The sequence below is a fragment of the Apodemus sylvaticus genome, chromosome 3 (genome assembly GCF_947179515.1).
Source record: "Apodemus sylvaticus chromosome 3, mApoSyl1.1, whole genome shotgun sequence".
NCBI lineage: Eukaryota > Metazoa > Chordata > Mammalia > Rodentia > Muridae > Apodemus > Apodemus sylvaticus.
The window spans coordinates 13,336,664-13,351,297 of NC_067474.1; positions in this window are offsets into that span (position 1 = coordinate 13,336,664).

Genomic DNA, 14,634 nt, shown 5'->3' on the forward strand with positions numbered 1-14,634 from the left:
CTCCAGCTTGTTTCCTGAGACCATTTGCTTGTAAAATTGTCTTCCAGCCTTTTACTCTAAGGTAGTGTTTGTCTTTGACCCTGAGGTGTGTTTCCTGTAAGCAGCAAAATGTAGGGTCCTGTTTACGTATCCATTCAGTTAGTCTGTGTCTTTTTATTGGGGCATTAAGTCCATTGATGTTAAGAGATATTAAGGAATAGTGATTGTTACTTCCTATCATTTTTGACGTTATTTTTTAAATTTGAATGCTTAACTTCTTTTGGGTTTGATGAAAGGTTACTATCTTGCTTTTTCCAGGGTGAAGTTTCCCTCCTTGTATTGGTGTTGTCCTCCTATTATCCTTTTTAGGGCCGGGTTTGTGGATGGATATTGGGTAAACTTGGTTTTGTCATGAAATATCTTAGTTTCTCCATCTATGGTGATTGAGAGTTTTGCTGGATATAGTAGTTTTGGTTGGCATTTGTGTTCTCTTAGAGTCTGCATGAGATCTGCCCAGGACCTTCTAGTCTTCATAGTCTCAGGTGAAAAGTCTGCTGTGATTCTGATAGGTCTTCCTTTATATGTTACTTGGCCTTTTTCTCTTACTGCCTTTAGTATTCTTTCTTTGTTTAGAACATTTGGTGTTTTGATTATTATGTGGCGGGAAGTATTTCTGTTCTGGTCCAGTCTGTTTGGAGTTCTGTAGGCTTCTTGTATATTCATGGGCATCTCTCTCTTTAGGTTAGGGAAGTTTTCTTCCATAATTTTATTGAAGATATTTGCTGGCCCTTTAAGTTGTAAATCTTCACTTTCATCTATGCCTATAATCCTTAGGTTTGGTCTTCTCATTGTGTCCTGGATTTCCTGGATATTTTGGGTTACAAGCTTTTTGCATTTTGCATTTTCTTTAACTGTTGAGTCCATGGTTTCTATGGAATCTTCAGCATCTGAGATTCTTTCTTCTATCTCTTGTATTCTGTTGTTGATATTTGTATCTCTGTCCCCTGATTTCTTCCCAAGGCTTTCTATCTCCAAAGTTGTCTCCCTTTGAGTTTTCTTAGTTGTTTCTACTTCTGATTTTAGATCCTGGATGGTTTTGCTTAGCTCCTTCACTTGCATGTTTGTGTTTTCCTGTAATTCTTTAAGAGATTTTTGTGTTTCCTCTTTCATGAGCTCAGCCTGTTGACCAAAGTTCTCCTGTATTTCTTTAAGAGATTTTTGTGTTTCGTCTTTCATGACCTCAGCCTGTTGAGCAAAGTTCTCCTGTATTTCTTTAAGTGTTTTTTGCATTTCCTCCTTGTTGGCTTTTGTATTCTCCTGGATTTCTTTCAATGATTTTTGTGTTTCCCTTGCAAGGGCTTCTAACTTTTGATCCATTTTCTCCTGAATTTCTTTATGTATGACCTTCATGTGTTCCTGTACCAGCATCATGACCAGTGATTTTAAATCCAAATCTTGTTTTACTGGTGTGATGGGGTATCCAGGACATGTTGGTAGAGGAGAATTGGGTTCAGATGTTGCCATATTGCCTTGATTTCTGTTAGTGACGTTCCTGCGTTTGCCTTTTGCCATCTAGATCTCACTGGTGTTAGTTTATCTTGTCAGTGCTGGACTCACCAGTGCAAGCTGCCCCTTCCCAGTTGGCCTCTGGTGCACAGCTTACCTCCTGCACTGCTTGTAGACAGTGTGCTGCTGCCCAGGCTGTTCAGATCCCAAAGCAGGCACCCGAAGGCTCCCGCTGGGGCCCGCTGGATTCACTGGAGCACACTGACTTCTCCCAGCTGGCCGCCCGGAAGCCCAGCTAGCCACTTGCAGGACTTGGAGATGTAATGCTGCCGCCCAGACTGATCTGGATCCGGAAGCGGAGAGAGTAGAGCTAGGGGCTTCTGCCTGAGGCCTTGCCCCAGATTGTGTCTGTGGAGCAGATGGAGCCCGTGTGCACTCCCAGGGAGTGCCGACCGTGTATGCTACTGTGACCTCCCCTGTGTTCCGCTCACTCAGCTGGGCAGCCGATCTGCCAACCGGGCTGTCGCACACAAGGTTAGCCTGGCCGCCCAGTCCCTGAGTCCAGGCAAAAGCCTGGGAGGCCAAGGTCCGAGCAAAGTTCCCCTGGGGCTATGACTGATAATTGGGTTTGCCAGGTGACTAGGATGGTGGGCGTGCGCGCCCGCGCTCCCTGAAAGCGCCGGGAGAGTCTGCTTTGCTAACAATCACCTGGGCGGGTTGACTCACAGATGGCCCACCAAGCCGCCCAGTTCTTGGGGTCAGTCCTGTGCCTTTTGGGGCCTGGACCCCCGCTTTGTTAGCCTTAGGCTATGCCTGTTACAGGTCTGCCCGCCTGAGCTCTCTGTCGTCCTGCAGGCAAAATGGCGGCGGCGCGCTCGCAGGCCTGGGCAAAAAACCTCCTGGTTGGGTTGGCACCCCGATGGCCCCCCGACCCGCCCAGGGCCTGGGTGCAGGCCAACGCCCGTCGGGCTCAGACCACCGCGGTGTTGGCCTCGGATTATGTTTGTGTACCTCAGTCTGTCCGATTCCTGGAGTACGGATCCAAGATGGATGCTCCTCTCCTGACTGGTGGGAGGCCGAGTTCTGAAGTGGCCTCCGTGCAGGAAAGGCGCCGCACAACTGCAGCTGCTTGCTGCCCGGCTGGTCAGCGAAGGTCAGTGGTCGTGGGCGCCGGGCCTAACTGGTCCCTGTGACGCCTTGGTTCCACTGCTCTTGTGTAAACCTTTTTAAAAAATATTATTATTTTCTATATTCTTTGTTTACATCAAAATGATTTCCCCTTTCCCAGATTCCCCCTCCCCATATGTCCCATAAACCTTCTTCTCTCCATCCATTCTCCAATCACCTCCCTCCTTTTCCTCTGTTCTTATATTCCACTCCAATGCTAGATCAATCCTTTTCAGGATCAGGACCCTCTCCATACTTCTTCATGGGAGTCATTTGTTATGCGATTAGGGCCTTGGGTATTCAGAGCTTCTGGGCTAATTAATATCCACTTATCAGAAATTGAATTTCATGTGTATTCTTTGGTGATTGGGTTACCTCACTTAGGGTGATATTTTCCAGATGAAACCATTTGCCTAATAATTTTGTGAATTCATTGTTTCTAATTGCTGAGTAGTATTCCATTGTGTAAATATACCACATTTTCTGTATCCATTCCTTCTTTGAGGGACATCTGGGTTTTTTCCAGCTTCTGGCTATTATAAATAAGGCTGCTATGAACATAATGGAGCATGTGTCTTTATTGCATGCCGGGGAATCCTTTGGGTATATGCCCAGGAGATGTATAGCAGGGTCCTCTGGAAGTGTCATGTCCAGTTTTCTGAGGAACAGCCAGACTGATTTCCAAAGTGGTTGTACCATCTTACAGTCCCACCAGCAGTGGAGGAGTATTCTTCTTTCTCCACATCCTTGCCAACACCTGCTGTCTCCTGAGTTTTTGACCTTAGCCATTCTGACTGGTGTAAGGTGAAATCTCAGGGTAGTTTTGATTTGCATTTCCCTAATAACTAATGATGTTGAGCACTTCTTTAGGTGCCTCTCGGCCATCCAAATTTCTTCAGGTGAAAATTCTTTGTTTAGATCTGTTTTTAATAGGGTTATTTGGTTCCCTGGGGTGTAACTTCTTGAGTTCTTTGTAAATATTGGATATTAGGCTTCTATCAGATGTAGAGTTGGTGAATTTCCTTTCCAAATTTGATGGTTGCCATTTTGTCCTTTTAACAGTGTCCTTTGCCTTACAGAAACTTTGTAATTTTATGAGGTCCCATATGTCAACTCTTTTTTTTTATTGATATATTTTTATATACATTTCAAATGATTTCCCCTTTTCTGGGTCCCCACTCCCCGCAAGTCCCATAAGCCTTCTTCCATCCCCCTGTTCTTCCATCCACCCCTTCCCATTTCCCTGTTCTGGAATTCGTCAATTCTTGATCTTAGAGTATAAGCTATTGGTGTTCTGTTCAGGAACTTTTCCCCGGTGCCCATGTCCTCAAGGGTCTTCCCCCAGTTACTTTTCTATTAGTTTCAGTGTGTCTGATTTTACACGGAGGTCCTTGATCCACTTGGAGTGAAGTTTTGTACATAGAGATAAGAATGGATCAATTCGCATTCTTCTGCATGCTGACCTCCAATTGAACCAGCACCATTTGTTGAAAAGGCTATCTTTTTTTCCACTGGATGTTTTTGGCTCCTTTGTCAAAGATCAAGTGACCACAGGTGTGTGGATTCATTTCTGCATCTTCAATTCTATTCCATTGGTCCACTTCTCTGTCACTGTGCCAATACCATGCAGTTTTTAACACTATTGCTCTGTAGTATTGCTTGAGGTCTGGGATACTGATTCCCCCAAAGTTTCTTTTATGTTTGAGAATAGTTTTAGCTATCCTGGGTTTTTTGTTATTCCAGATGAATTTGAGAATTGCTTTTTCTAACTCTGTGAAGAACTGAGTTGGGATTTTGATAGGGATTGCATTGAATCTGTAGATTGCTTTTGGCAAGATGGCCATTTTAACTATATTAATCCTGCCAATCCACGAGTATGGCTGATTATTCCATTTTCTGAGTTCTTCATCGATTTCCTTCTTCAGAGACCTGAAGTTCTTGTCATATAGATCTTTCACTTGTTTGGTTAGAGTCACACCAAGATACTTTATATTGTTTGTGGCTATTGTGAAGGATGTTATTTCCCTAACTTCTTTCTCAGCCTGCTTATCCTTTGAGTATAGGAAGGCAACGGATTTGCTTGAGTTGATTTTATAACCAGCCACTTTGCTGAAGTTGTTTATCAGCTGTAGGAGTTCTCTGGTACAGGTTTTCGGTTCACTTAAGTAGACTATCATGTCATCTGCAAATAGTGATAATTTGATTTCCTCTTTTCCAATTTGTATCCGCTTGACCTCCTTATGTTGTCTAATTGCTCTAGCTAGAACTTCAAGTACTATATTGAAAAGATATGGAGAAAGAGGACAGCCTTGTCTAGTCCCTGATTTAAGTGGGATTGCTTCAAGTTTCTCTCCATTTAGTTTGATGTTGGCTACCGGTTTGCTGTATATTGCTTTAACAATGTTTCAATATGTGCCTTGAATTCCTGTTCTTTCCAAGACTTTTAGCATGAAAGGATGCTGGATTTTGTCAAATGTTTTTTCTACATCTAATGAGATAATCATATGTTTTTTTTTCTTTGAGTTTGTTTATGTAGTGGATAGCATTGATGGATTTCCTTATATTGAACCATCCCTGCATCCCTGGGATGAAGCCTACTTGATCATGGTGGATGATCGCTTTGATGTGTTCTTGGATTCGGTGGGCAAGAATTTTATTAAGTATTTTTGCATCAATATTCATAAGGGAAATTGGCCTGAAGTTCTCTTTCTTTGGTGGATCTTTGTGTGGTTTTGGTATCAGCATAATTGTGGCTTCATAGAACGAGTTGGGTAGAGTTCCTTCTGTTTCTATTTTGTGGAATAGTTTGAAGAGTATTGGTGTTAGGTCTTCAATGAACGTCTGATAGAAATCTGCACTGAAGCCATCTGGTCCTTGCTTTTTTTGGTTGGGAGACTTTCTATGACCCTTTTTATTTCTTCAGGTGTTATGGGACTGTTTAGATCATCTATTTGATCCTGATTTAGTTTTGGTGTCGGATATCTGTGTAGGAAACTGTCCATTTCCTCCAGATTCTCCAGTTGTGTTGAGTATGGGCTTTTGTAGTAGGATCTAATGATTTTTTTTTAATTTCCTCAGTTTCTGTTGTTATATCTCCCTTTTCATTTCTAAGTTTGTTAATATGTATACTGTCTCTGTGCCCTTTGGTTAGTCTGGCTAAGGGTTTATTTCTCAAAGAACCAGCTCCTGGTTTTGTTGATTCTTTGTATGGTTCTCTTTGTTTCTACTTGATTGAATTCAACCATAAGTTTGATGATTTCCTGCCTTCTACTCCTCCTGGGTGAAATAGCTTCTTTTTGTTCCAGGGCTTTCAGGTGTGTCATTAAGCTGTTAGTGTATGTTCTCTCCATTTTTTTTTTTTTTTGAGGCACTCAAGGCTATACGTTTTCCTCTTAGCACTGCTTTCATTGTGTCCCATAAATTTGGGTAAGTTGTGTCACCATTTTCATTAAGTTCTAAAAAGTCTTTAATTTCTTTCTTTATTTCTTCCTTGACCAAGGTATCATTGAGTAGAATATTGATCAGCAAGAAGTGTCCCTCAGAGTCTCTTTATATGACTTTAGGTTGAAAGTCAAATTTATCTGATATTAGAATGGCTACTGCAGCTTGTTTCCTGAGATCATTTGCCTGTAAAATTGTCTTCCAGCTTTTTACTCTAAGGTAGTGGTTGTCTTTGACACTGAGGTGTGTTTCCTGTATGCAGCAAAATGTAGGGTCCTGTTTACGTAACCAGTCGGTTAGTCTATGTCTTTTTATTGGGGCATTGAGCCCATTGATGTTAAGAGATATTAAGGAATAGTGATTATTACTTCCTGCCATTTTTGATGTTATTTTTTAAATTTGATTGGGTATCTTCTTTTGGGTTTAATGAAAGAAGGTTACTATCTTGCTTTTTCCAGGGTGAAGTTTCCCTTCTTGTATTGGTGTTTTCCTCCTATTATCCTTTGTAGATATCCTTTGGGTTTGTGGATAGATATTGGGTAAACTTGGTTTTGTCATGGAATATCTTAGTTTCTCCATCTATGGTGATTGAGAGTTTTGCTGGGTATAGTAGTTTTGGCTGGCATTTGTGTTCTCTTAGAGTCTGCGTGAGATCTGCCCAGGATGTTCTATTATTCATAGTCTCAGGTGAGAAGTCTGGTGTGATTCTGATAGGTCTTCCTTTATATGTTACTTGGCCTTTTTCTCGTACTGCCTCTAATATTCTTTCTTTGTTTAGTACATTTGGGGTTTTGATTATTATGTGACGGGAAGTATTTCTGTTCTGGTCCAGTCTGTTTGGAGTTCTGTAGGCTTCTTGTATATTCATGGGCATCTCTCTCTTTAGGTTAGGGAAGTTTTCTTCCATAATTTTATTGAAGATATTTGCTGGCCCTTTAAGTTGTAAATCTTCACTCTCTTCAATGCCTATAATCCTTAGGTTTGGTCTTCTCATTGTGTTCTGGGTTTCCTGGATATTTTGGGTTGCAAGCTTTTTGCATTTTGCATTTTCTTTAACTGTTGAGTCCATGGTTTCTATGGTATCTTCAGCATCTGAGATTCTTTCTTCTATCTCTTGTATTCTGTTGTTGATATTTGGATCTATGTCCCCTGATTTCTTCCCAAGGTTTTCTATCTCCAAAGTTTTCTCCCTTTGAGTTTTCTTAGTTGTTTCTACTTCTGATTTTAGATCCTGGGTGGTTTTTCTTAGCTCCTTCACTTTCTTATTTGTATCTTCCTGTAATTCTTTAAGAGATTTTTGTGTTTCCACTTTCATGACCTCAGCCTGTTGACCAAAGTTCTCCTGTATTTCTTTAAGTGATTTTTGCATTTCTTCCTTATTGGCTTTTGTATTCTCCTGAATTTCTTTCGATGATTTTTGTGTTTCCCTTGTAAGGGCTTCTAACTTTTGATCCATTTTCTCCTGAATTTCTTTAAGTATTTCCTTCATGTGTTCCTGTACCAGCATCACGACCAGTGATTTTAAATCCAAATCTTGTTTTTCTGGTGTGATGGGGTATCCAGGACATGCTGTTAAAGGAGAATTGGGTTCAGATGCTGCCATATTGCCTTGATTTCTGTTAGTGACATTCCTGCATTTACCTTTTGCCATCTAGTTCTCACTGATGTTAGTTGGTCTTGTTGTCAATGCTGTACTCAATGCTGTGCAAGCTGCCTCTTCCCAGCTGGCCACTGGTGCACAGCTGACCTCCTGCACTGCCTGGAGACAGGGTGTTGTGGATCGGGCTGTCCAGATCCTGAAGCAGACACTTGAAGCTCTGTTGGGTTGACCCACAGGAGCATGCTGGCTGTGTCCTCCCAGTCTGCCTCAGGGTGCATACCAGGCCTCTTGCACTTCCTGGAGACCAAGTGCTGTGGCCCAGGCTGTTCAGATCCCAAAGCAGACACCTGAAGGCTCCTGCCCGGGGCCTGCTGGACTCACCAGAGCACACTGACTCCTACCAATAGGCCTCCTTGGTGCCCCTCTGGCCTCTTGCAGGGCCTGGAGATGTGGTATTGTAGCCTAGGCTGCTCTGGATCCTGAAGGGGAGATCTGAAGCCTCCTGCCAGATGCGTCAGGACTGGAACCTAAGCTCTGTGGGGCTGACCCACCTGAGCAAGCTGGCTGTGTCCTCCCAGTCTGCCTCTGGGAACACACCAGGCATCTTGCACTTCCTGGAGACCAAGTGCTGTGGCCCAGGCTGTTCAGATCCCAAAGCAGACAACTGAAGGCCCAGGGCCTGCTAGACTCACCAGAGCACACTAACTCCTCTAAGCTGCTTGTGTAAACTTTTAAGAATTTTAAAATTCGACATTTAGACTGGATAAAACAGAATAATATATGTAATGTCTGTTGGCATTTTGTTGAGTTTCTGCCTAACAGAAACTTGAAAGTTCACATCTCCTGCTGCCACATGGAGAGCAATGGCTCCCTAACCCAAACTTCAGAGAATGGTAAGCTCCCTCCCCCACTGGTCAGCAAATGTCCCCCTGGTCCCAGAGGAGCTTTCTTGAGCTTGGAGCCACTCCTGTGCAGTCCTTGAGGACAGAGATATTTAGTTGTTATGATTGGTCTTTTCACTGATCCTCGTCCTAGGACCTTTAACACTTGAGTGACACCACACACACACACACACACACACACACACACACACACATACACGAAGTGATGTTCTCTTGCTAACATAGAGAAGAACTAAATTTAGGCAGACTGCTTTCTCCCATGAGTCAGAGATTCACATTCAGCCATTAGCATCTGGGTGAGGACCCAGCACTCTTTAGACCTGGCTGGTGTGTTGGTTTTTTTGTTTATTAGTTACTAAATCTTGTTCTCAGGATGCCAGAAGGAACATTTTTAATGGTCTTCACCACCTTGTCCCTACTTACCAGGCAATTCTAGGTCTAGTTCCCAGTACCTAGCAAGCAATATCTCTATGTGGCCACTTAACTGGCACTTTTAAAACCACTCTTTTTCAGTAGTAGGCTTCACCTTCCCCCCTTTCATTCTCTTGCCCTGCAGCTTGTAGCCACTTGCTCTGCTCCCCACTCTCAGTGGGAAAAGCAGGTCTCACCCATCACCCTTGCACTTCTGGGCCCTGCCTGAGACACTGTTTGCTGAGATATTGCTGCTGCTTTCCAATGGGCATTTGCCCGTGCTCCCCTGCACCTGCTCTCTCTCTCTCTCTCTCTCTCTCTCTCTCTCTCTCTCTCTCTCTCTCTCTCTCTCCTCACCCAGGACCCCACCCCCCAACACTCCCCCAACACCAGCAGCCACAGTAGCCACCTGATGGGCTGTCTGGCATTTCCTGGCTTGGGCACCATCACCTGCCCTACTTGCTTGCATCCATGCTTCGTTCCAACCAGTCCCTGTGCATGGCATGGCTGGTGCCTCAGCCAGGCATCCTCATTTGCCTCCCTCCAATTCCCCCTCCTGCTCTTCCTCCTGCAAGCAGGGACCACCAGGTTGCCTAAGGGGTGAACCGGTCCAGGCTGGAAACAAAGCAGATCAAAACTCCCATGCCTTGGGGCCTGTGAATAGACATCTGCTTTCTTTACATTATTTCCAGCAGTGCCAGTCGTGAGGGCCTTGGCCCTAGCCAGTGTCTCCCAGCTCCTCTGTCTGATATTTTCCATTTCATCCTCAGTTCTTTCCTGGGACATGAACCTGGTCAGTCTGTGGCATGGACCAGGACAAACCCGAACACACTTGCTTTCTGACCCTGGGCCACAGGTCACACCAATGCTGTCAGCTTTCTAATTTCTTTACATCCCTATCCACATCAACTCTAAGCCAAGTATACACTAGACAATGTGCCTCTTTCAATGTGTGTCTCTTCGTGTGTTTTTCTCTGCAAATGTAACCTGTCAGTCACTTAGCAATTAAGATAAGGTTTTCATTTACATAATTTCTTTCTCAGTCTGCTTATCCTTTGAGTATAGAAAGGCTACTGATTTTCTTCAGTTGATTTTATAACCTGCCACCTTGCTGAAGTTCTTTACCAGCTGTAGGAGTTCTCTGGTGGAGTTTTTTGGGTCACTTAGGTAGACTATCATATCATCTGCAAATAGTAATAGTTTGACTTCTTCCTTTCCAATTTGTATCCTTTTGACCGCCTTATGTTGTCTTATTGCCCGAGCTAGTACCTCAAGTACAATATTGAACAGATAAGCAGAAAGGGGGCAGCCCTGTCTAGTCCCTGATTTTAGTGGGATTGCTTCAAGTTTCTCTCCATTTAGTTTCATGATCGCTACCAGTTTGCTGTATATTGCTTTTACTATGTTTAGATATGGGCCTTGAATTCCTGTTCTTTCCAAGACTTTTAGCATGAAAGGATGCTGATTTCTGTCAAATGCTTGTGCAACATCCAGTGAAATGACCATGCGGTTTTTTTCTTTGAGTTTGTTTATGTAGTGGATTGCATTGACGGATTTCCATATATTGAATCATCCCTGCATCTGTGAGATATAGCCTACCTTACATCATGGTGGATGATCATTTTGATGTGTTCTTGGATTCGGTTGGCAAGAATTTTATTGAGTATTTTTGCATCGATGTTCATAAGGGAAATTGGTCTGAAGTTCTCTTTCTTTGTTGGATCTTTGTGTGGTTTCGGTATCAGCATAATTCTGGGTTCATAGAAGGAGTTGTGTAGTATTCCTTCTGTTTCAATTTTGTGGAATAGTTTGAAGAGTATTGGTGTTAGGTCTTCTTTGAAGGTCTGATAGAATTCTGAACTGAAACCATCTGGTCCTGTGTTTTTTTGGTCGGAAGGCTTTCTATGACCCCTTCAATTTCTTTACAGGTTATGGGATTCTTTAGATGATCTATTTGGTCCTGATTTAATTTTGATGTTTTGTATCTGTCTAGGAAATTATCCATTTCCTCCAGATTCTCCAGTTGTGTTGAGTATAGGATTTTGTAGCCTATTTCTAATTTTGTTAATTTGGATACTGGCTCTGTGCCCTTTGGTCAGTCTGGCTAAGAGTTTATCTATCTTGTTGATTTTTTCAAAGAATCAGCCCCCGGATTTGTTGATTCTTTGTATGGTTCTCTTTCTATCCACTTGATTGATTTTAGCCCTGAGTTTGATGATTTCCTGTCTTCTTCTCCTCCTGGGTGAATTAGGTTCTTTTTGTTCCAGAGCTTTCACATGTGCCATTAAGCTGCTAGTGTATGCTCTCTCCTGTTTCTTTTTGGAGGCACTCAGGGCTATGAGTTTTACTCTTATCACTGCTTTCATTGTGTCCCAAAGGTTTGGGTAGGCTGTGCCTTCATTTTCATTAAATTCAAAAAAAGTCTCTGATTTCTTTCTTTATTTCTTCTTTGGCCAAGCTGTCATTGAGTAGAGTATAGTTCAGCCTCCATGTGTATGTGGGCTTTCTGTTGTTTTTGTTGCTATTGAAGACTCTTACTCCATAGTGACCTGATTGGAGGCATAGGATTAGTTCGATCTTCTTATATTTGTTGAGGTCTGTCTTGTGACAAATTATATGGTCAATTTTGTAGATGGTACCATGAGATGCTGAGAAAAAGGTATGTTCTATAAATATCAGTTAAATCCAATTGGTCCAAAGAACCTTGGTGTGACTCTGACCAAAAAAGTGAAAGTTCTTTATGACAAGAACTTCAAGACTCTGAAGAAGGAAATGGAAGAAGACTTCAGAAAATGGAAAAATCTCCCATGCTCATGGGAGGATTGGCAGGATTAATATAGTTAAAATGGCCATTTTGCTGAAAACAATATACCGATTCAGTGCAGTACCCATCAAAATGCCAATTCAGTTCTTCATAGAGTTAGAAAGAGCAATTCTCAAATTCATCTGGAATAACAAAAAACCCAGGATAGTTAAAACTATTCTCAACAACAAAAGAAATTCTGGGGGAATCAGTATCCCTGACCTCAATAAATACTACAGAGCAATAGTGTTAAAAACTGCATGGTATTGGTACAGTGACAGGCAGGCAGATCAATGGAATAGGACTGAAGATCCAGAAATGAACCCACACACCTATGGCCATTTGATCCTCAACAAAGGAGCTGAAAACATCCACTGGAAAAAAGCTATCCTTTCAATAAATGTTGCTGGTTCAACTGGAGGTCAGCATGCAGAAGAATGCGAATTGATCCATCCTTATCTCCGTGTACTAAGCTCAACTCCAAATAGATCAAGGACCTCCACATAAAGCCCAACACTCTGAAGCTAATAGAAAAGAAACTGGGGAAGACACTTGAGGATATCAGTACAGGGGGAAAGTTCCTGAACAGAACACCAATAGGCTATGCTCTAAGATCAGAAATTAACAAATGAGACCTCATAAAATTACAAAGATTTTATTAGGCAAAGCACACCATCAAAAGGACAAATCAGCAACCAACAAATTGGGAAAAGATCTTCACCAACCTTACATCCGACAGAGGGCTAATATCCAATATATACAAAGAACTAAAGAAGTTAGATCCCAGAAAACCAAATAACCCTATTAAAAATGGGGTACAGAGCTAAACAAAGAATTTTCACCTGAAGAACTTCAGATGGCTAAGAAGCATCTTAAAAAAATGCTCAACATCATTAGTCATTAGGGAAATGCAAATCAAAACAACCCTGAGATTTCACCTTACACCAGTCAGAATGGCTAAGATTAAAAACTCAGGAGACAGCAGGTGTTGTCGAGGATGTGGAGAAAGAGGAGCACTCCTCCACTGTTGGTGGGGTTCCAAATTGGTACACCCACTCTGGAAATCAGTCTGCCGGTTCCTCAGAAATCTGTGCACATCACTTCTGAAAGATCCTGCTATAACACTCCTGGGCATATACCCAGAGGATTCCTCAACATGTAATAAGGATACGTGCTCCACTATGTTCATAGCAGGCCTATTTATAATAGCCAGAAGCTGGAAAGAACCCAGGTATCCCTCAACAGAGGAATGGATACAAAAATTGTGTTATATATACACAATGGAGTACTATTCAGCCATTAGAAACAATGAATTCATGAAATTCTTAGACAAATGGATGGAGCTGGAGAACATCATACTAAGTGAGGTGACCCAGTCTCAAAAGATCAATCTTGGTATTTACTCACTGATAAGTGGATATTAGCTTGGAAAGTTGGAATACCCAAAACATAATCCATATATCAAATGATGTCCAAGAAGAACGGAGGAGTGGCCCCTGGTTATGGAAAGACGCAGTGTAGCAGTTTAGGGCAATACCAGAACAGGGAAGTGGGTAGGGGTGGATGGGAGAATGGGGGGAGGGAAGAGGGCTCATGGGACTTTCAGGGAGTGGAAAGACAGAAAAGGGGAAATCATTTGAAATGTAAATAAAAAATATTTCGAATTAAAAAAAAAGATAAGGTTTTCATTCTATCCTACCTTGGTAAATAGTGATTTTTAAATAATATAAAAGTTAATAATCACTGATTAGGTGTGTGCATGTGTGTGTGTATTTTAGCCTTAACTTTTTTATGCTGCTGCCATTAAGTTATGGTGTGCTCTCTTGCCTAACTCAGAGATAGATACTTAATAGATAATGCTTTAAATCTTGTCAGAAATCTGCTAAATATAACATTAAATGTTTAAGCGTATGGCATGCAGAGACTCCCAAAGCCTGAAAGTTACCCCTCAAGGTCTCTGAGAAAATAATGGGCAAATCCAGACTGACCCAACCCTAGTTGCTATGGTTCCACAAGGACCTGGCCAGACCTAGTTCCTTACCCTAGGGTAATCCGTCACTATATTTACTCATTAATAAATTTGTTAACTTGCTAAGACTGGCAGATTTCTCACATATTTCACAATAAATAATACATAAGTTCAGATGTAAGCTTTCAAAGATGTAGCCTGTTACTTACCTAAACTCAGTTTCCAGAGACTAAATGCTTCATATTTTGTCTTCTTGCTATGTCACTATCCTAACATTATTCAAAAGAGTTTGTGTAAGTTTTCCTAACCCTAATAAAACATTCCACCATACAATCCAACTGTATAGACACAAATTCACATTTTTAATTTTCTTTAACAGTCTTTTAACTAAATTTAAAGTGTTTCTCATGCTGAATCTACACTATAAACTCTCATGCTCAAATATAAGTTTCATTTGGTTGTCTTTTAACTATGGACTTAATGTACTTCTCACGCTAAACTTTATGATCAACTGTATTCACAAGATCAAGGTTTTGAGTTTCCTTTGTCTCTCAATTATAAACTTAAAATTGGTTTCTTGTTATGTATATTCAGTCTCCAAGACAGAAGGAAAAAGCCTTTTCTTGTTTTCCCTAAGTTCATCTGGAAGACTGTTCATGTTGTTAACACATTTATCTTTTTGTGAACTTATAAGCTATAAGAAAGCTACTCAGATCTGCCTCTCATGGACCAAATAGACTCCAACCAGATCAGTATGTCTGCTAAGCAATTCCCTAAAGTTCCTACTTGCTGATTATTCCAGAGGGTGGGATTCCTTGCCTGTGCCCTAGAATTGGGATTCACTTAATCTTACAAC